Raw genomic sequence first — 24,255 nt, forward strand, 5'->3', positions numbered from 1 at the left:
GCTGGGAAAGCTGGATGACCTCCATCACACTGACATACAGGATGCTGGGAGAGCTGGGTGACCTCCATTACACTGACATACAGGATGCTGGGAAAGCTGGATGACCTCCATCACACTGACATACAGGATGTTGGAAAAGCTGGATGACCTCCATTACACTGACATACAGGATGCTGGGAAAGCTGGATGACCTCCATTACACTGACATACAGGATGCTGGGAAAGCTGGATGACCTCCATCACACTGACATACAGGATGCTGGGAGAGCTGGGTGACCTCCATTACACTGACATACAGGATGCTGGGAAAGCTGGATGACCTCCATCACACTGACATACAGGATGCTGGGAAAGCTGGATGACCTCCATTACACTGACATACAGAATGCTGGGAAAGCTGAGTTACCTCCATTACACTGACATACAGGATGCTCAGAAAGCTGAGTGACCTCCATTACACTGACATACAGGATGCTGGGAAAGCTGGATGACCTCCATTACACTGACATACAGGATGTTGGAAAAGCTGTGTGACCTCCATTACACTGACATACAGGATGTTGGAAAAGCTGGATGACCTCCATTACACACTGACATACAGGATTAGGGGATAGCAGGGTGACCTCCATTATACACTGACATACAGGATGCTGGGAAAGCTGGATGACCTCCATCATGCTGACATACAGGATGCTGGGAAAGCTGGATGACCTCCATCATGCTGACATACAGGATACTGGGAAAGCTATGTCGCCTCCATTACACTGACATACAGGATGCTGGGAAAGCTGGATGACCTCCATTACACTGACATACAGGATGCTGGGAAAGCTGGATGACCTTCATTACACTGACATACAGGATGCTGGGAAAGCTGTGTGACCTCCATTACACTGATATACAGGATGCTGGGAAAGCTGTGTGACCTCCATTACACTGACATACAGGATGCTGGGAAAGCTGGATGACCTCCATCACACTGACATACAGGATACTGGGAAAGCTATGTCGCCTCCATTACACTGACATACAGGATGCTGGGAAAGCTGGATGACCTCCATCACACTGACATACAGGATGCTGGGAAAGCTGGATGACCTCCATTACACTGACATACAGGATGCTGGGAAAGCTGGATGACTTCCATTATACTGACATACAGGATACTGGGAAAGCTGGTAAACTGTGAAAATTGGCGCCCGGGGCGGGGCATATCGCGGGGGTGGGGCTTATCATGGGGGCTGCTTATCGGGACATATCTGGGGCTCCCTCTGTGCAGCCTTCCCCCCACCCCCTCCTCATAGCCCCCACCAGCTACTCACCTGTCACCCTGCAGCCTCCAGCTCCTCTTCTTGGTGAGTCCGTCCTCTTCTGGCTGCCGGTACAGGCAGCCACCTGTCATACACAGCCGCCTGCACAGGAAGCCTCTGTGTCTCTGCCCCGGCTGCTGTTTCCTTTAGCTGTGTGTGTGTACGCACAGCTAAAGGTCTCTCTGGCCAGGGGATATGGACCTTAGATTCCAGATCCCCCGGCCAGCCCTGATGATGCGGGGGCTGCGGGCCGGGTACTGTCGGGTGCCGCAGGGCGCCCCCTAGCTGTGGTCACCCCGTGCGGTGGCCCGGCTCGCCCGCCCCTAGTTACGGCCCTGAGTGTATCAAAGGCTTTGCTGAGGTCCAGATAGGCAATATCCAGGCACCACCTTCATCCAGCATTTTTGTGACATAATAAGAAAAAAATATCAATGAGATTTCACTCCTTCCCTAAGAAATTACAGTTAGATTATACAGGGAAGCAGTAAAAGGGTTACTGCACTAAAGAAAACAGTGATAAGGAGACAGGAGCAAAAGAAGCACCACCTGGAGACTACACCTTCCCCTTCTCCAGGGTAAAACTGCTGCAGCTGCTTTTGCTTCTCCCCCCTCCAAAACCTCTCACCCAGAGGCAGAGCAGATACTTGCACACAGCAGCTCTCTGACAGAGGGACGGATAGGGGAGGAGGCGGGAGCTCCCTCTATGGTGCTTTAGAATAATCCCCCTCTTGTGGGCCAGAACCCGGGGTATACTTTGGCCTGGGCCCCGGGTTAATTATGGGAGGGGGTTAATTTGGCCTGATACACCAGTGCACCACCGGAGACACCAGTATTTTACATGGCAGATGGTAGCCATAGCGTCCCTTTAAAGACTTTGTATTTGGGCCAGAAGCTAAACTCTATGTTTGGGGGCCAACCCTGGCTTTAACCCCTGAATACCTACCATCTTAAATGGAATTTATTCCACCTTTAATGAGGGCAGCATAAACTAGTGGCAGAAATGCTGAACAGATGGGTGTGTTACTTACATCATTCTGTTCAGCCGTTCTCCTAATATGCAGGAGAATAGGATTGTTGCCACACCCCTCCCCCCAGCTGCTTATTGCCAGACTACTGCCTATATACAGCATGGATAGATAACTGCCAATCAGCAGCTGGTGGGTGGAGTTTCCTGCCTCATGAATATCCAGGACTACTGAGCTCATGCACATAATGGAGAGGACTACTTATTGTCCATGTTATTCAGGAGGAGATATCTGGATCAGCTGCACAGAAAAATGTAAGTGATACATCATTCTGTTCAGCTTCTCTGTCACTAGTTTATGCTACCCTGAGATAGGACACCATAAACTTACTGACATAGTGTTTTTAACCGTTTAAGGACCGTGCTAACTTTCGTTTTTGCGTTTTCGTTTTTTCCTCCATGTGCTTAAAAGGCCATAGCACTTGCATTTTACACCTACAGACCCACATGAGCCCTTATTTTTTGCGTCACTAATTGTACTTCGCAATGACAGGCTGAATTTTTCCATAAAATATGCTGTGAAACCAGAAAAAAATTATATGCACAGTGAAATAAAAAAAAAAACTGCAATTATTTTTCTTTGGGGGGGGGGGGCTTCATTTTTACGCCGTGTGTCCTATGGAAAAACTTAGTTGTTATATATGTTCCTCAAGTCATTACGATTAAAACGATATGTAACATGTATAACTTTTATTGTATCTGATGGCCTGTAAAAAATTAAAACCATTGTTAAGAAATATATGTTCCTTAAAATCGCTCCATTCCCAGGCTTATAGCGCTTTTATCCTTTGGCCTATGGGGCTGTGTGAGGTGTCAGTTTTTGCGCCATGATGTGTTCTTTCTATCGGTACCTTGATTGCGCATATACGACTTTTTGATCGCTTTTTATTACAATTTTTCTGGATTTGATGCGACCGAAAATGCGCAATTTTGCACTTTGGGATTTTTTTGCGCTTACGCCATTTACCGTGCGAGATCAGGAATGTGATTAATTAATAGTTCGGGCGATTACGCACGCGGCGATACCAAACATGTTTGTTTATTTATTTATTTATTTATTTTTATTTGTAAAATGGGAAAAGGGGGGTGATTCAGACTTTTATTAGTGGAGGGGATTTTTTATTAATGAAAACACTTCAGACGCTGCAGACCATCTAAATAGATTGCCGAGTCGGGAACAGCGTTGAAGCGACGCTGAGCCCCGGCCGGCTCAGTACAACGGATCTCTCCGTCGCGATCGCATCGCGGGGGGGAGATCCCCCACTAGACACTAGGGAGAGGGGCCACATTCACTATTCAAATGCAGCTGTCAGCTTTGATGGTTAATGGTTAATTAGCCGGCCGCGCCAGCTAATACACGCGGTCCCTGGCTGCACTTAGCAACCGGGGACCGCGCGCTGCAGAGAGGGCTCACACCGGGAGCCCTCTCTGTTTACTCTTAACGGCCGCATGACGGGTATACCCGTCATGCGTCGTTAAGAGGTTAAAGAGCAAGCAAGTTCTATCTTTGTGTGACACCGTTGTGGAGCATGAATAATAGATAATTATTTTTAAAAAATCTATTCCATCATTTAAATACAATTTTGTTAATAAGTCTGTGGGTGAGTATGAATACGGTGACCCCGGCTATGTACAGTTATTTCATGCTTTAGCACTCTTGAACAATAAAACCATTACTTTCTATAATTTGTCCATGAACATTTGCCAAGGACTGAGCGCTCTGGTTAGACACCTTCTGTAAACCGCCACCGATCTTGTAAATTGGGTCTCGTTTTAGTGAGTCTATTACGAAACATTCCAAGAAAAGGTATACAGGTGGAGGTCGACTGGTAAGTAAAATCTCAGGTTCACAGGCGCTGGTACGACTATATCTAATCACCGACGCCGCGAGGAAAATAGGAGCCGTCGTGCAAGAATAACAGTATAAAATACACGTTTATTATGGACAACGGGTTTCTAGGCATTAACTCTTTATCAAGGACTTGATATTTAATGGGTCAAAACATCCAATGATGCATGTTGTATTTTTTCTGGCCAACTTTTTTGTTTTCGGGAAGATACACCTACCCAATGCCAGAGCTTTCTTGATGGACTGACTTGATGGAATTGTAGTTCTGCAACAGCTGGAGGGCCGAAGGTTTCCCATCCCTGATCTACAGCAATGTCCACACATGTCTCTGTGACCAGGCTGAACTACCAGCACCCAGGTGAAAAATGGGTTCTCAAAGTTTTTCTCCTGTAAAGTCAATAACTCTACACAACCTCAAGGTTGTCAGTTGTTCTTGATTTTGATGGATGAGAGCACTAAGGGATTCCTTGTTTCTTAAGGTGCGGGTGTTATCTGTCATCTGTCTACGTGAGGATAATGTGACTGCGCTGAAGCTTGGTAAAACCACCTAACCTAATCTACCACCTCAAACTTCTGGTATAACTAGAATATGTCTCCAACCATCAACAGTGACCTTTAACCCCTTAACAACAATGATGTATATTTACATCATCGCCCCGCTATGGGGGTTCGGAGGGGGGTCCGCGCCTCCACTCTGAACCGATGCGATCCCGACTACTATCTGCAGCTGTGACTGTGGCTATTAGCCGGCTGATCGCCTCTCCCGCTTATTATAACCATTACATGACAGCTGCATTTAAAAGTTCTCCATTTGCCTTTCCCTGGGGTCTAGTGGCTGGATCCCTTGCCCATGATGCGACCACAGAGGGGGGGATCCCTTCAACTTACCAGCCAGGGACTAAACATTGGAATGACGCTGATCCAGGCTGCAGCAGATCAGATCAATAGAGCACCGATCTCATTGATCAGTGCTGTATAATGTATACTACACTGATCTCTATGAGAGATCAGTGTAGTTACATTAGAAGTCCCCCAGGGGGACTTCTAATTAATGTATAAGATTAAAAAAAAAAGTTTTTTTTATTAAGAAAAGGGAGGGGCCCCTGATAAAAGTCTGAATTACCCCACTTTTCTCGTTTTATAAATAAAATTAAATAAATAAACATATTTGGTATCGCAGCGTGCATAATCGCCGGGACTATTAAATTATCACATTCCTGATCTTGCACAGTCAACAGTGTAAGCGCAAAAAAACCCGCCAAAGTGCAAAATTGCGCATTTTGGTCACATTAAATCCAGAAACATTGTAATACAAAGTCGATCAAAAGTCGCATATATGCAACCAAGGTACCGATAAAAAGTACAGATCATGGTACAAAAAATGACACCTCACACAGCCCCATACACCAAAGGATAAAAGCGTTATAAGCATGGGAATAGAGCGATTTTAAGGAGCATTTATTTTCTTAAAAAAACATCAAATAAAATAAAAGTTATGCAAGTTGCATATCATGTTAGTCGTACCGACTTGAGGAACATATATAACATGTCAGTTTCAACATAGGATGAACGGCATAAAAACGACCATAAGGCTCATGCGAGTCTGTAGGGGAAAAAAACGCAAAAACGAAAATTGGCCCTGTCTTTTAGGGGTTAAGGGGGTGGCAGGAGACAAACCTGTTAGGGAGTGCTGAGGTAGCAGTTGCACCGCAGCTCATTGCTCTATAAAGAGACACCAGTATTTTACATGGCAGGTAATAGCTATTGTGGCCCTTTTATTTCATTTCGGTTCGGCAGGTTCACTGAATTTTGGCGTGATAACCGCACTAAAACAGCTAAGACTATGGCTATCACACTAGTGGGAGTATAGGGGTTCCTTTGCAGTGAAAACTACATAGAAAAAAATTGTTTTCTTTTGCATCAAAAAAAGGGATTTTTAATGTCACATTGCTTTCTATGGGTAAAGCGGCTGTTTCAAGTGTTTCTGCATTTGACTTTGCTGCATAATCCCCCCCCCCCACACACACACACATAAAAATGTATCAACACCAATGCCAGAAAAGCCTGCTAAAAACTATTAGAAAGCTGCATCTCTGCCCTGTGTTTTTCCCCTGTAGAGCTCTGTCTCTGCTCTTGTGTGTTTGCGGCCCTGCATGAACGTAAATCCACAGGATGAAAAGTATGGCAGCAATGTGCTGCAGACGGTCGTGAGCGAGGTGCTTACTGAGAGTCTGGCTGTCCACGAGTGTTTATGTGTTGGCCTGAAGTGGATAAAGGAGTCCACCGGTGCTTCATGGTAGGCCTCAGGCAAATGAGGATCTACCTGTGTTTTGGGGGTAGCCTGAGAAGGATGAGGAGTTCAGGCACCCATGAGTCTTTATGGGGTGGCCTGTGGTGGAGGAGGATATGCCACCATGTTCCTTTCCACCACTGCCCAGCTACATGGAGGTAATCGAGTCCAGCTGGAATGAGGAGCCACTTTGACACAGTCCACCACTGTCTTACTGGGAGGCCATATTGGGCCATGAAGCTCAAGTAAATGACTTGCTACTAGAAGTCCCAGAGAGGCCGTCAAGCTTTGCATGTACAGCAGTCCCAGAAGGGCCTTCAAGTTGGGAGTGTGCAGCAGTCCCACTGAGGCCATCACCTTCTCCTGCACCATCACCATCACCTTCTACTCCACCCCTGACCTATCGTACATGGTATAGGAGCAGGAGTGGGATACCAGGAGACGTGTGGAGCACCCAGACCCAGTTGAAGCTTGTCCTGAATGGAGGAAGGCAGAAATTCAACAAACATAAAGTGTATGACTTTGTGAAAGACCTAGTACATGGCTGCACCTAGGAGCTCTTTAAAAAGGGACTACCTCCCGGACTGTATGCATAACCTGGAACCCGGTGAGGAGGTGGAGTACACCCCTATGAAAGGGCTACGGGGATGGTCTGCTGCGTTGCCGCCTCCTTCCTCTACATCCACAGGTGCCCAGCTGTGAGAGGATACCCACATGTCGTATGGGCCACGGGATGAGGTTATCTCTTGGCCCTGTATGAGCGTCTTGCCAAGTAAGGCTAGTTGGAGAGCCCTAGAGAGTTATGGTTTGTGTTACGTACTGTATGTCCAGTTGGGCAAAGTGTTTAAGTGGACAGGGTATACTGGCAAAAAAAATTAACAGGACAGGAGCCATTTCACAGCTGCTCAGCTTAGGCTGGGTTCACACTGTGTTTTTGCAATCAGTTTTTTTCAAGCGTTTTTGCAAAAAAACGGATGAAAAAAACGGATGCATTTGTGTGCATCCGTTTTTCCATTGACTTGACGGATCCATTTTTTTTTTTACAATGGAAGTCAATGGAAAAACGGATCAAAATGGATGCACACAAATGCAGGATTGCAGGAACGCAGTATGAACCTAGCCTTACACTAACACCCTCACACTATTCCTCCATCTATCCCTGATACCTAATCAACCCTCTATAACCCTCTCTAATGCTGCGTTTACACGGAACGATAATTCGCCCGATCGTACGATTAACGTTTTCGAAGTGCCGATTTTTTAAAATAACGATCAGCGTTTAGACAGAACGATATATCGTGAATGACTGTTTACACGGAACGATCTGCGAATTTTTTGCGAACGACGATTTAAGAACACGTTCAAAGATCAAAATGAACGATTTCTCGCTTGTCGTTTGATCGTTCGCTGCGTTTACACGTACGATTATCTATCTCTCTCTCTCTAGCTACCATAAATGTATGTGCTCAGTTCACTGCACATGACCTGACTTGCTTAAAGGGAACCTGTCACCCCCCCGTGCCGGGGTGACAGGCTCCCGACCCCCGTTAGAGACCCCTATACTTACCTCATCCCGCCGGGTCCCGCTTCTGGATTCGGTCGGGTCCCGGAGATCTCAGCCGCTGCAGCCCGGCGCGTGCGCTGACAGATGAGTCCAACGCTCATAGAGAATGACGGAGCGCTGGACTCTCCTGTCATTCTCTATGGGTGTTGGACTCATCTCTCAGCGCGCGCGCCGGGCTGCAGCGGCTGAGATCTCCGGGACCCGACCGAATCCAGAAGCGGGACCCGGCGGGATGAGGTAAGTATAGGGGTCTCTAACGGGGGGTCGGGAGCCTGTCACCCCGGCACGGGGGGTGACAGGTTCCCTTTAAGTGTATATGGTAAAGGAGAAAAGGTAAAGTCGCAGGGGGGCGCTGCCTTGCAGCCCTTTGCCCGGCTTTTTGCTGTAATGGAATCCGCCATTTAGGAGGAAGCGTTTTTTTTTTGCTCCAACTGTTCAGCGTGCCGTTAAAATCGGTTAATAATTCTGTGGGTCAGTATGAATACGGTGACACCGGCTATGTACGGTTATTTCATGCTTTGGTGCTTTTGGACAATAAAACCATTACTTTATTTTATTTGTCCTTCAACATTTGCCTAAGACGTTCACTGTAAACCAGCACTTATCTCGTAAGTCGGGTCTCGTTTTAGCGAGTCTATTACTAAGCATTGGGTTAGTCCTCTCCCCCATGTAATAGGGGACGACTGATTATTTGATGGGTAAAACTACAGATTTTTTAGTTGTTTTTTTTTTTAGTTCAGCATCAATGTATTGCCATTTTAACACTTGCCCCGCCCAGGAACAATCCACAACAACATAGAGATGCCCCTTTATATGCAAAGACAGCAAAGCTCCTCCCCTTTTAGGACCCAGTTTCCCTCTGACAACGTTTCCGATGTTATTAGGACAACCCAGATTTTCCTAAATCATCATGTACAGCAGGGATTGGGAATCTTCTGCCCTCCTGCTGTGGCAAAACTTAGATTTCCACCATGCCCACCAATTTGTTAACCTCGATTCCTTTCTGTTCTGCATAGACAGTGGAATATAAGAAAATTTTTCAATGCGATTCTGTAATGTTTATACTGTTCACCATGCAGTGAAAATAAGTGAATAATTCTATGGGTGAGTAAGAGAGTAAGAATTACGGTGACACCGGCTCTGTACAGTTACTTCATGCTTTAGTGCTTTTAAACAATAAAAACATCACATTATTTTTTTTTCTCTATCAACATTTGCTATTTTATTGCTATTGTTTATTTGTTTATTTTAACCCCTAGAGGACCGGGCCAATTTAAATTTTTGCGTTTTCGTTTTTTCCCCCTTGCGCTTAAAAGGCCATAGCAGTTGCATTTTTTTACCTAGAGACCCACATGGGCCCTTATTTTTTGCACCACTGATTGTACTTTGCAATGACGGGCTGAATTTGTTCATAAAGTACACTGCGAAACCAGGAATAAACTAAATGTGTGGTGAAATTGAAAAAAAACAACACATTTTTTTATTTGGAGGTTTTTTGTTTTTACGCCGTTCACACTAGGGTAAAACTGTCTTGTTATATATGTTCCTTAAGTCGTTACGATTACACCATTTAAACCATTGTTAACAAATATATGTTCCTTAAAATTGTTCCATTCCCAGGCTTATAGCGCTTTTATCCTTTGGTCTATGGGGCTGTGTGAGGTGTAATTTTTTGCGCCATGATGTGTTCTTTCTATCGGTACCTTGATTGCACTTATGTGACGTTTTGATTGCACTTTATGTGACGTTTATTACAATTTTTCGGGATTTGATGCGACCAAAAATGCGTAATTTTGCACTTTGGGATTTTTTTGCGCCGTATACTGCGCAAGATTAGGAATGTGAGAAATTAATAGTTTGGGCGATTACGCACGCGGCGATACCAAACATGTTTATTTATTTATTTTTATTTATAACATGGGAAAAGGGGGGGTGATTCAAACTTTTATTAGGGGAGGGGATTTTTATTAATAATAACACTTTTTTTTTTTACACGTATTAGTTAGGGTTAGGGTTATTCCCCTTGGGGTTAGGGTGATTCCCCCTGGGGTTAGGGTGGTTCCCCCTGGGGTTAGGGTTATTCCCCCTGGGGGACTTCTAGTATAAGTACACTGATCTCTTATTGAGATCTATGCAGTACAGTTATACTGCATAGATCAATGAGATCGGCACTCGATTGGTTTTCGGCTGCTGCAGCTGAAAACAACCTAGTGCCGAACCAGGATCAGGGCCATTATGGCGCAGACCCTGGCTTGGTAAGGACATGGGGATCGCCCTCCGCGAACACCTCGCGGGGGGCGATCCCTCCAATAGACACCAGGAAACAGGCTGCATATAGTAAATCAGATACAGCTGTCAATTTTGACAGCTGCATCTGATTACTTATTTAGAGGGCACGGCGATCGGACCGTGCCCGCTAATAGCCGTGGTCCCGGGCTCTGAACACCCCTAGGCGGCTGAGGATGTAAGGGTACGCCCAGGGTCGTCTAGTGGTTAATTTTGACTTTTTTTTTTTAATTTTATTTTCCCATAATTTTTTCTTTTTGTCACTTAGGGATATCCAATACATTTTATTTAGAATAAATAGTGTTTACAGATAAAATGAATTTTCTGAGTAGTGTTGAGCGAGCCTGTCAATTTTTCAGGTTCAGCAATGTTAACCGCAACTAAATGCTCATGATTTCATGCCCCTGGCTTAAGAAGTTGGACTTTTGTGGTAATTGTATGTTCTATGTACACTTTCATTTTTTATTTAGACCGCTTATTGTCCTCAGGCTCAGTCACATGACCGCTCTGCCTGTGTTTACTTCCTGTGATGTCACGTTCCCTTCCTGTTTCCTGTTCCTTCCAGTGAGTCATCAGGTGGGTGGGTCATGCATTCATTTAGCCACACTTGTAGGAGGAGCTAACATCTGAGCCCATTAGAAACTGTAGCAGCAAGGGCAGCATGACATGGAGGGGACCAGGAGCTGATAGTGTAGCAGCCTGGAGTGAGGGGATCTCAGGGAAGATGGAGGCTATGATGAATAAATGAAGCTATATCCTGTCACAGGCCGAGTGGTAATAACTCTCTACCTTCCTGAGGTAAATACGGCCACTGAGGTTATAGAGGGGACTGCACCTAGGTGTTCGGTGATGATGGTACTTGTAGTTCCCCCTGGGGCTTCTCTATTACTGCTATTACTGCTGCATGAGGTAATAATGGAGAATCCCTTGATGGTGATGAGGTGCAGAATAATCAGACAACAGGGGGTCGAGGCCGTGAGGTACCGCAGTGACTGTTACTTGCATCAGTGTATAACTTTGATAGTTTCTTTGTGCTTAATATCTCTCAATATGGCCGACTGCCCGAGATGGGTGACTGATGTTAGTCTGGAGGTATGGTGGTATATGTGGAGTCGCCCTTTATGAATTGGTTAGATAGTTTACCACCAGCTGGTAGAATGGGAGTCCTTTAGGTTATCCGGGCCGGGCCGTAAGCCACAAGGTTTCAGATCCCATAAATAACTAAGGGCATGTCGAGAAGTTGCCCCTCAGTGTGATACCTTGATGAGCGGGTAGATCAGGCTCACTCTCTTGGTAATTTCATCCATAAAATAAGCTTCTTGGCTTTATCCTTCCATAGGTCACCCTATCCTAATCCTGGTGGCTCCAACATATCTCCTCACAGGCTGTAGTCCCCTCAGGGGATGTTACTCCTACTACAGCTGCACTCAACTAACCAGTGAATTCCTGTCACAACTGCCTCTTGAGGAGAGCTCATTAGAATAGCTCCACCCTCTTTCTGGATATTTCCACTCACTGATGTATTACACTAAGGAGGTGTTGCTATGGTAACCCTGAGTGTGGCGTGTAGAAGAATAGTTATAATGACCCATCTCCAGCAGAGCTGCAACAACAGAGAATACTAAAATGAATCAATTCCTATTTCTTAAGGATAGGATCCATTCTCTACCCAACCTCAGGGAGACCTCCAACTCCTGTACACTACAAGAGCTGAGCTGTGGGGGGCACAGAGGTAGCCATGTTGTGTGTGTGTGGGGGGCACAGAGGTAGCCATGTTGTGTGTGTGTGGGGGGCACAGAGGTAGCCATGTTGTGTATGTGTGTGTGTGGGGGGGCACAGAGGTAGCCATGTTGTGTGTGTGTGGGGGGGGGGGGGGGCACAGGGGTAGCCATGTTGTGTGTGTGTGGGGGGCACAGAGGTAGCCATGTTGTGTGTGTGGGGGGGGGGCACAGAGGTAGCCATGTTGTGTGTGTGTGGGGGGCACAGAGGTAGCCATGTTGTGTGTGTGTGGGGGGGGGGCACAGAGGTAGCCATGTTGTGTGTGTGTGGGGGGCACAGAGGTAGCCATGTTGTGTGTGTGTGGGGGGCACAGAGGTAGCCATGTTGTGTGTGTGTGTTGGGGGGGGGCACAGAGGTAGCCATGTTGTGTGTGTCAGTGGCGGATTATAATGTGGGCGGTTTGGGTGGCCTCCCGGGGCCCACGCCGCTGCGGCCCGGCCCACCACTGCACTCTTGTGACCGCAAGCATTATTTCGCTTGCGGTCACAGGAGTCCCTGGCTGCCTCCGGCTGATGTGCGGCTGCCAGGGGTGTCTCGTCCTCTCCCCGGCAGCGCGCGCATCACACAGCTAACTGTGCCACCTAAGCCCTGACTTCCGGTATTAAGAGCGCACGTTAGAGACGCTCTGTACCGGAAGTCAGGGCCCAGGCGGCACAGTGAGCTGTGTGATGCGCGCGCTGGCGGGGAGAGGACGAGACACCCCCAGCAGCCGCATCATCAGCCGGAGGAAGCCGGGGACAGACCAGGAGCCGAGAGGATGGACGGGGGAACGGATGGCAGGTGAGTTGTGTTTTTTTTATTTATTTACTGACTGCTGTGCAAGGGGTGGGGGCATCTATAAGGGGGGGGGGAGCAGAGGGGGGGCCATCTATAAGGGGGGGGAGCAGAGGGGGACCATCTATAAGGGGGGGAGCAGAGGGGGACCATCTATAAGGGGGGGGAGCAGAGGGGGACCAGGACCATCTATAAGGGGGGGAGCAGAGGGGGACCATCTATAAGGGGGGGAGCAGAGGGGGACCATCTATAAGGGGGGGGAGCAGAGGGGGACCATCTATAAGGGGGGGGAGCAGGACCATCTATAAGGGGGGGGAGCAGAGGGGGACCATCTATAAGGGGGGGGACCAGGACCATCTATAAGGGGGGGAGCAGAGGGGGACCATCTATAAGGGGGGGGAGCAGAGGGGGACCATCTATAAGGGGGGGGAGCAGAGGGGGACCATCTATAGGGGGGGAGCAGAGGGGGACCATCTATAAGGGGGGAGAGAGGGGGACCATTTATAAAGGGGAAAAGAGGGGGACCATCTATGAAGGGAAAAAGAGGGACCATCTATAAGGGGGGGAGCAGAGGGGGACCATCTATAAGGGGGGGGAGCAGAGGGGGGCCATCTATAAGGGGGGGAGCAAAGGGGGACCAGGACCATCTATAAGGGGGGGAGCAGAGGGGGACCATCTATAAGGGGGGGAGCAGAGGGGGACCATCTATAAGGGGGGGGGAGCAGAGGGGGACCATCTATAGGGGGGGGAGCAGAGGGGGACCATCTATGAAGGGAAAAAGAGGGACCATCTATAAGGGGGAAAGAGGGGGACCATCTATAAAAGGGGAAAGAGGGGGACCATTTATAAAGGGGGAGAGAGGGGGACCATCTATAAAAGGGGAAAGAGGGGGACCATTTATAAAGGGGGAGAGAGGGGGACCATCTATAAAAGGGTAAAGAGGGGGACCATTTATAAAGGGGGAGAGAGGGGGACCATCTATAAAGGGGAAAAGAGGGGGAACATCTATAGAGAGGGAAAGAGGGGGACCATCTATAAAGGGTGGAAAGAGGGGGACCATCTATAAAGGGGGGAAAGAGGGGGGCCATCTATAAAGGGGAAAAGAGGGGGACCATCTATAAAGGGGAAAAGAGGGGGACCATCTATAAAAGGGGAAAGAGGGGGACCATTTATAAAGGGGGAGAGAGGGGGACCATCTATAAGGGGGGGAAAGAGGGGGACCATCTATAAAGGGGGGAAAGAGGGGGACCATCTATAAAGGGGGAGAGAGGGGGACCATCTATAAGCGGGGAGAGAGGGGGACCATTTATAAAGGGGAAAAGAGGGACCATCTATGAAGGGAAAAAGAGGGACCATCTATAAGGGGGAAAGAGGGGGACCATCTATAAGGGGGAAAGAGGGGGATCATCTATAAGGGGGAGAAAGGGGGACCATCTCCTATAGGATTAGCACCCTCCTCTCCTGACATCCTCTGTGCTGCTGTGTTCTCCCCTATAAGATCAGCCCCCTCCTCTCCTGACATCCTCTGTGCTGCTGAATATAGTATAACAGCACAGGCGAAATAGAAAAAAGTAAAAAAATGATGAATTAGTGCACGCCTCACCAGACTGGGCTCAATGTCCGAGATTATCCAATAAATTTGAAGGAGACAGCACTTTGTAGAGTGAAAAACGGTGACTTTTATTCACACCTCAATGTTGCGACGTTTCGGCTATACACAGTAGCCTTCCTCAAGCATAAAACCAAGTGCCAATACACACACTTATATATGTGAACACTACAATCAATTTCAAAGCATCAGTTGTGAATCTTATAAACAGTGATAAAGCAATTCCTAAGTAATCAAAGAATATAGATGTTTAGTGAAGTATATACAATAAAGACATATAAATCATCATGTGTCTGTGTTCATTAATATTCATAAACATGTGACATAGGGAGCGATCCTCACACCGATCGCTCTATAATCCCAATATTTAGTATATAAACAATAAAACAACAAGTGACAATCATGTGTATACTATATACTATAATGAAAACGAGGGAGGGATGTTATTACCTAACACACAAGGATGAATGGCGTCCCATGACTCCAGGTGTAACATGGCGCAGGAACAATGACTACACTGATGCCGCGTCACTATCCGGCTGCCGCGCATGCGCACAGCAGTCGGCTGTTCCGCGGCGGCCATCTTAGAAAAGGGCTGAGGTGCCAGGAGTTCGGTTATAGTGAATATCATGTCAAAGCAATAAATTAATGATGCGAATCTACTAAGGTGGATTATAAAGGGAGGACATGAATAATAAAGAAGCATATGTGTCAGTTGGTAAAGATATAAACTCATAGCCCCGTTCACATCTGCAGTGGATCGTATTGTGGGCTTATATATATGTGACGTCACCTTCCCCGGTGGACTGCGCCACCTTCTATGACTGTATGTCGAAACTCCAACCTCATGTTCATATATGGCAATCTACACATAGTGTTAATCACCACATAGTCAACACAGCAGACCACCAATGAACCTCCGGTAAACCAAGAGACTATCATTGGGGCTGACGTGGAGTTCAACTCAAGTCAATTATTGAGGCAAGGGACAAGTTGCACTGTATAGTGCTTACAAGGACGAATAGCACTATATAGTGCTTACAGGGACAGATTGCACTGTGTAGTGTTTACAGGGACATATTGCACTGTATAGTGCTAACAAGAACACATTGCACTGTGTAGTGCTTACAGGGACACATAAGGGCAAATAGGTTCGCATCATCAACCCATACTAATCCACACTGATTCCACCACTACCATGACTTTACAGAAAAATTAAACAAAATATAAAATGCAAAAAAATTAGTCAGCCTTTTAATAAAAATAACTCCATGTGCATGAAAAGATGACATCAAAATTCTGATATAAAGATATTTAGATGTAGAGTAAAGGGAGCCAAATAAAGTTTCCAAGCTTGTGGTTGGTAGTTTTCCATCCAATCCCATAGATGAATTATCTAGAAGAAAAGAAACAAGAAGGTTACTGATCAAAATAAATCAATATAGATAAATACAACTCTGTGTAATATTGGCACTAGGTAACCTCCCACTACAGAGATGTGGAAAGACAGGATCACAGGGACACACCACGTTACAGTCGTATCCCAGATGGTACATTCAATGGCACACTATCAGATGTTGAATTCCAAATTCAAACCATGTGGGGCCAAGCTGTTCAGTTTATGTATCCACATAAGTTCTCTCTTTTTTAATTCTGCCACCCTATCCCCTCCTCTGCGTCTTCTTGGGATCCTGTCAATGATGGCAAATCTCAGGTCCTCTACTCTATGAGACATTTCCACAAATTGGTTGGAAACAGGCAAATCCACTCTCTTGGTTCTAATTGTGGACCTATGTTTATTGATCCTTGATCTACAGTTCACAGTCGTTTCCCCTACATATAGCATTTTGCAGGGGCAGGTAAGTACATATATCACAAAGTCAGTACGGCATGTCAAATAACTACGGATCTTGTAGACCTGTCCTGTCAGAGGATGTTGGAAAGTAGGGCCTTTTAACATTAGGGGGCAATTGCTACACCCCAGACAAGGAAAACAGCCATTTTTAGAGGGCCTAAGATATCCCTGAGTAGTGATGGATGTGGGACCCAAATCTGCCCTAACTAGGGTATCCTTCAGATTTTTAGGCCTCCTATATGCCATCCTGGGGGCTGTATTAAACTCCTCTATCTGTGGGAATGCCCTACCAAGTACACCCCATTCTTTCTGTAGTATTCGTGAGACATGTCTGCTGGCATGAGAATATGTAGTCACGACTGTCATACGTGGATTAGTCCTTGTCTCCTGTGGATTCGTGGTTGGTCTGGGGGATAGGGCCTTCTCTCTCTGTTGAGCAATTAACATCGGGGGATACTTCCTTGCCCTAAATTTCTCACACATGGTATCAAGTCTTTTTGGGAGTCTCGTCTGGTCTTGTACAATCCTGGTCACTCTCAATAATTGGCTGTACGGTAGAGAGCGAACCATCGGTCGTGGGTGGAAGCTGTCAAACTGAAGTAAATTATTCCTATCGGTCGGCTTTACATAAAGGTCCGTCAACAATCTGTCACCTTCTCTGTAAACCCAAGTATCCAGAAACTGTATCCCTTCTTCTGAGGCTACATATGTAAATTTGACCGTCTCATCTATAGTGTTAAGATAGCGGTAAAAGGACATTAGTTCTTCATCTGTGCCCTTCCAGATGACAAAGACATCGTCTATGTATCTCCACCACCTCAGGACATGCCCGAAGTGGTGGGACACATAGACGTGTCTATCCTCCAACGCTGCCATATACATATTGGCATATGTAGGCGCGACATTACTGCCCATTGCGGTCCCACGCCGCTGGGCATAGAACTGGTCACGGAACAAAAAATAATTTTTTGTCAGAATGATGGTCAGCAAGTCCAGTAGGAATTTTTTAGCATGAGGTGTAATGTCTGAGTAGTCAAGGGCCTCCTCGACTGCCCCTATTCCCCTAGTGTGGTCAATAGAGGTATACAGGGATGTAATATCAAAGGATACAAGGATCACCCGCTCTGTCAAGACTACCTCCTTCAATTTACACAAAAAGTCCTGAGTGTCCCTAATGTACGACCTGGCACATGTGGCAAACCCTCTGAGCACCTTATCCAGGTATATGGCCAGAGGGCCAAACACAGAGCCACAGCCTGCCACTATAGGACGTCCAGGAGGGGTTTTTAGACACTTATGGATTTTGGGAAGTATGTACAGGACAGGGGTCACTGGGTGTGTAACTTCCAAGAAATCCTTAAGTTGGGTATCAATGATATTTAATGCATACGCATCAGCAATAATTCCATCAATCTCATTTTTTATCTCCACCAATGGATCACGATCCAACGGAAAATATACCTCACGATCAGAGAGCTGTCTCTCAATTTCAGCAATGTATTGGCTCGTATCCATCACCACCAAAGCTCCCCCTTTATCAGCGGGTTTGATGGTGATGGAATTGTCCGTCCTAAGTACATCTATCGCTTCCCTTTCTTTCCTCGACATGTTATTAAAGCTATTAAATAAGTGTGTGTGTTTCAGTCTATCCATTTGTTGTATTACATTAGTTTTAAATGTTTCAATCACTGGGTTCGTAATGGGTGGATTAAAGCCACTCCTTTTACGTAACCCCACATCACCCAAATTGAGTTCACTTGGACCCTCTAGTCCCTTGTCACATTTATTAGACTTTTCAGAGAACCACACTGTGCTGCTGTGACCTCTCCTATAAGATCAGCCCCCTCCTCTCCTGACATCCTCTGTGGTGCTGTGACCTCTCCTATAAGATCAGCCCCCTCCTCTCCTGACATCTTCTGTGGTGCTGTGACCTCCCCTATAGACCAGCACCCTCCTCTCCTGACACCCTCTGTGCTGTTGTGACCTCCCCTATAAGATCAGCCCCCTCCTCTCCTGACATCCTCTGTGCTGCTGTGATGCTGTGACCTCCCCTACAAGACCAGCAGCCTCCTCTACTGACACCCTCTGTGCTGCTGTGACCTCGCCTATAAGATCAGCCCCCTCCTCTCCTGACATCCTCTGTGCGGCTTTGACCTCCCCTATAAGATCAGCCCCCTCCTCTCCTGACATCCTCTGTGCTGCTGTAATGCTGTGACCTCCCCTATAGACCAGCACCCTCCTCTCCTGACACCCTCTGTGCTGTTGTGACCTCCCCTATAGATCAGCACCCTCCTCTCCTGACATCCTCTGTGCTGCTGTGATGCTGTGACCTCCCCTACAAGACCAGCAGCCTCCTCTACTGACACCCTCTGTGCTGCTGTGACCTCGCCTATAAGATCAGCCCCCTCCTCTCCTGACATCCTCTGTGCTGCTTTGACCTCCCCTATAAGATCAGCACCCTCCTCTCCTGACATCCTCTGTGCTGCTGTGACCTCCCCTATAAGATCAGCCCCCTCCTCTCCTGACATCCTCTGTGCTGCTGTGACCTCCCCTATAAGATCAGCACCCTCCTCTCCTGACATCCTCTGTGCTGCTGTGACCTCCCCTATAAGATCAGCACCCTCCTCTCCTGAACTCCTCTGTGCTGCTTTGACCTCCCCTATAAGATCAGCACCCTCCTCTCCTGAACTCCTCTGTGCTGCTGTGACCTCCCCTATAAGATCAGCACCCTCCTCTCCTGACATCCTCTGTGCTGCTGTGACCTCCCCTATAAGATCAGCACCCTCCTCTCCTGACATCCTCTGTGCTGCTGTGACCTCCCCTATAAGATCAGCACCCTCCTCTCCTGAACTCCTCTGTGCTGCTTTGACCTCCCCTATAAGATCAGCCCCCTCCTCTCCTGACATCCTCTGTGCTGCTGTGACCTCCCCTATAAGATCAGCACCCTCCTCTCCTGACATCCTCTGTGCTGCTGTGACCTCCCCTATAAGATCAGCACCCTCCTCTCCTGACATCCTCTGTGCTGCTGTGACCTCCCCTATAAGATCAGCACCCTCCTCTCCTGAACTCCTCTGTGCTGCTTTGACCTCCCCTATAAGATCAGCACCCTCCTCTCCTGAACTCCTCTGTGCTGCTGTGACCTCCCCTATGAGATCAGCACCCTCCTCTCCTGACATCCTCTATGCTGCTTTGACCTCCCCTATAAAATCAGCACCCTCCTCTCCTGACATCCTCTGTGCTGCTGTGACCTCCCCTATAAGATCAGCCCCCTCCTCTCCTGACATCCTCTGTGCTGCTGTGACCTTGGGGGGGGGGGCGCAACATCAGGGTGAGTTGGCAATATGTTTATTGGGGGCAGCGGAAGTGGGGTGGGCAATGCTTACTGGGGGTAGCAGCAAGGGACCAAACATTATGTTTACTGGGGTCAGCAGGGAGGGGAGGCAGGCAGTGTTTTTTGGGGACAGCGTGGGGGGGGGGGCAGTAGCGGATCATAATGTGGGCAGATTGACTGGGGGGGGGGGGGGCCAGGTTGGGTGGACAGCCCAGGGCCCAGGGTACATTTAATCCGCCACTGGTGTGTGTGTGTGTGTGTGTGGGGGGGGGGGCACAGAGGTAGCCATGTTGAGTGTGTGTGTAGGGGGCACAGAGGTAGCCATGTTGCGTGTGTGTGGGGGGGGGCACAGAGGTAGCCATGTTGTGTGTGTGGGGGGGGGGGCACAGAGGTAGCCATGTTGTGTGTGTGTAGGGGGCACAGAGGTAGCCATGTTGTGTGTGTGTAGAGGGCACAGAGGTAGCCATGTTGTGTGTGTGTAGGGGGCACAGAGGTAGCCATGTTGTGTGTGTATAGGGGGCACAGAGGTAGCCATGTTGTGTGTGTGTATAGGGGGCACAGAGGTAGCCATGTTGTGTGTGTGTGTAGGGGGCACAGAGGTAGCCATGTTGTGTGTGTGTGTGGGGGGGGGGCACAGAGGTAGCCATGTTGTGTGTGTGTAGAGGGCACAGAGGTAGCCATGTTGTGTGTGTGTAGGGGGCACAGAGGTAGCCATGTTGTGTGTGTGTACGGGGCACAGAGGTAGCCATGTTGTGTGTGTATAGGGGGCACAGAGGTAGCCATGTTGTGTGTGTGTATAGGGGGCACAGAGGTAGCCATGTTGTGTGTGTGTGTAGGGGGCACAGAGGTAGCCATGTTGTGTGTGTGTAGGGGGCACAGAGGTAGCCATGTTGTGTGTGTGGGGGGGGCACAGAGGTAGCCGTGTGTGTGTGTGTGTGTGTGTGTTGGGGGGGAGGGGGGCAGAGAGGTAGCCATGTTGTTTGTTTGTGTGTGTGTTGGGGGGGGGGGCACAGAGGTAGCCATGTTACTTTGTAGTGTTGGGATCCTGGGATAATAGCTGCATGTATGTACACCAGTGTTTGCATGGATTTTATTAACCTCTCCAAAACATTGTGAGCTCTATTGGGGGCAGGGACCAATATGTGAGTATACAATCTCTGTACAGCGCTGCACAATAAGTTAGAGCTATATAAATAATGGAATAATATTGTTTTTATTGTGCTGTAAAGATGTACAGCGTTAGGGCAGTGTAATATGGAGAGGAGAGAGGCTACTTCACCTCATGCCACTCACCATTCTATCTATTTATTGCTGAGAAAAACCTTACTTAGACTGTGTGTGTGTATATATATATATATATATATATATATATATATATATATATATAAATAATGGTATGATTATGCTGGGCTGTATAAATGTATAATGATATGCTGGGCTGTATATATATATATATATATATATATATATATATATATATATATAAAATGGGATGCTGGGCTGTATATTTATAATAGCATGCTGGGCTATATATAATAGTATGCTGGGCTGTATATATAATGGTATGCTGGGCTGTATATATATATAATAGTATGCTGGGCTGTATATATAATGGTATGCTGGGCTGTATATATATATATATATATATAATGGGATGCTGGGCTGTATATTTATAATAGCATGCTGGGCTGTATATATAATGGTGTGCTGGGCTGTATATATATATATATATATATATATATATATATATATATATATATAATCAATCGTATGCTGGGCTGTATATAGATAATGGTGTGCTGGGCTATATATATAATGGTATGCTGGGCTGTATATATATAATGGTATGCTGGGCTGTATATATAATGGTATGCAGGGCTGTATATATATAATGGTATGCAGGGCTGTATATATATAATGGTATGCTGGGCTTTATATATATAAAAGTATGCTGGGCTGTATATAATGGTATGCTGGACTGTATGTATATATATATATATATATATAATTGTATTCTGGGCTGTATATATACTACCGTTCAAAAGTTTAAGGTCACCCAAAAATTTTGTGTTTTCCATAAAAAAATCACACTTATTCAAGACATTGACAAGGTTAGAAATACTGATTTGTATGTGAAATAACATTGTTCTTACATCACACTTTGCTTCCGTCCCAGAATCCTCCTTTTGCAGCAATTCCAGCATTGCACACCTTTGGCATTCTAGCTATTAATCTGTTGGGGTAAGCTGGAGAAATTGCCCCCCACGCTTCTAGAAGCAGCTCCCACAAGTTGGATTGGTTGGATGGGCACTTCTGGCGTACCATACGGTCCAGCTGCTCCCACAACAGCTCAATGGGGTGGTGATCTGGTGACTGCGCTGGCCACTCCATTACCTATGATAGAATACCAGCTGCTGCTTCTGCTGGAAATAGTTCTTGCACAATTTGGAGGTGTTTAGGGTCATTGTCCTGTTGTAGGATGAAATTGGCTCCAACCAAGCGCTGCCCACTGGGTATGGCATGGCGGTGCAGAGTGATAGCCTTCCTTATTCAGAATCCCTTTTACCCTGTACAAATCTCCCACCTTACCAGCACCAACCCCAGACCATCACATTACCTCCACCATGTATAACAGATGGCGTCAGGCATTCTTCCAGCATCTTCTCATTCGTTCTGCGTCTCACAAACGTTCTTCTTTGTGATCCAAACACCTCAAACTTGGATTCATCCGTCCACAACACTTTTTTCCAGTCTTCCTCTGTCCAATGTCCGTGTTCTTTTGCCCATCTTAATCTTTTTCTTTAATTGGCCAGTCTCAGATATGGCTTTTTCTTTGCCACTCTGCCCTGAAGCCCAAAATCCCGCAGCCGCCTCTTCCCTGTAGATGTTGACACTGGTGTTTTGCGGGTACTATTTAATGAAGATGCCAGTTGGGGACCTGTGAGGCGTCTGTTTCTCAAACTAGAGACTCTAATGTGCTTATCTTCTTACTTAGTTGTGCAAGGCGGCCTCCCACTTCTTTTTCTACTCTGGTTAGAGCCTGTTTGTGCTGTCCTCTGAAGGGAGTAGTATACACCGTTGTAGGAAATCTTCAATTTCTTAGCAATTTCTCGCATGGAATAGCCTTCATTTCTAAGAACAAGAATAGACTGTCGAGTTTCAGTTGAAAGTTCTCTTTTTCTGGCCATTTTGAGCGTTTAATTGACCCCACAAATGTGATGCTCCAGAAACACAATCTGCTCAAAGGAAGGTCAGTTTTGTAGCTTCTGTAACGAGCTAGACTGTTTTCAGATGTGTGAACATGATTGCACAAGGGTTTTTCTAATCATCAATTAGCCTTCTGAGCCAATGAGCAAACACATTGTACCATTAGAACACTGGAGTGATAGTTGCTGGAAATGGGCCCCTATACACCTATGTAGATATTGCACCAAAAAACAGACATTTGCAGCTGGAATAGTCATTTACCACATTAGCAATGTATAGATGTATTTGTTTAAAGTTAGGACTAGTTTAAAGTTATCTTCATTGAAAAGTACAGTGCTTTTCCTTCAAACATAAGGACATTTCAATGTGACCCCAAACTTTTGAACAGTAGTGTATACATATAATTGTATGCTGGGCTGTAAATATACATAATATGATGCTGAACTGTATATATATATATATATATATATATATATATATATATATATATATAATGGTATGCTGGGCTGTATATAAAGGTATGCTGAGCTGTGCTCTATTTAAAAATCTCAAGTCTTCTGGGGGCTTCTTCTGCCGACAATTTTCTATGGACACCATCATTCTGAGAAAAGCAAAACCATCAAGAATGAATAGAAACATGCTTATGTCTTGCTTACCTGTGAAGCACAGACCCTTATTTGTATATATAGGTGGTGTCTTATTTCTTAGTGTATCCTTATTCTTCTTCAGTTCCTGCTCATAGTCTGCTTTACACTCACTTAGGTGATCTCTATTACTGCACACCTGAACAGCCACACAGTCTCCAGCAGCCCGGGACACCTGACAACATCGTATAGACAAGAACCGACCCAGCTCCACCGGGGATAAGAGACCAGACTCTAGATCCAATACAGGACTCCAGGTAAGAAGAATGAGTGAGGGCGGGGAGGGAGCCAGGAGGAACATCATATAACTATGCAAGTTTACAGCTATTTTACATATACCCAAGGGATTAGAATGACAATGGATTAAAGAAGGAATTATTGTCATTTATTGTGCTTTGTGATTATTCTGTTTATTATTTAAACAGCAATTGTGGCGTTTTCTTTTTTTTTTTCCATTTATGTTGCTTATTATGCGGTATGTCTAGCATTATATTACCTTACATATATAAATTATAAGTCTTAGGGGAATAGTTGGTGGCAGCAGAAGCCCGTGTCGCCCCTTGCTGCTGCCATTCAATGTATAAGAGTATATATATATATATATATATATATATATATATATATACTGTATATATAGATATAAACTTTCAAATTGACTGCAGCACTCCAGTGGTTTTGAAAGTTTATTTATCTATTCCACCGGTTGGACCGAGGTGGGACAGCTGGCACCCAT

General features: G+C 46.3%; 1 protein-coding gene across 2 annotated transcripts in view; it reads left to right on the forward strand.

Annotated features, from left to right (window-relative positions):
• LOC138801448 (NXPE family member 4-like) overlaps positions 1-24,255 on the forward strand; it is a 45,675-nt gene that overhangs the window by 5,262 nt on the left and 16,158 nt on the right. For both annotated transcript variants that reach the window (XM_069984293.1, XM_069984292.1), the window contains exon 2: positions 23,641-23,779. The gene's annotated coding sequence lies outside the window, so the exon portion shown is untranslated. The remainder of the gene's footprint in view (positions 1-23,640; positions 23,780-24,255) is intronic.

The sequence above is a fragment of the Dendropsophus ebraccatus genome, chromosome 9, assembly GCF_027789765.1.
Source record: "Dendropsophus ebraccatus isolate aDenEbr1 chromosome 9, aDenEbr1.pat, whole genome shotgun sequence".
In the NCBI taxonomy this organism is placed as follows: domain Eukaryota; kingdom Metazoa; phylum Chordata; class Amphibia; order Anura; family Hylidae; genus Dendropsophus; species Dendropsophus ebraccatus.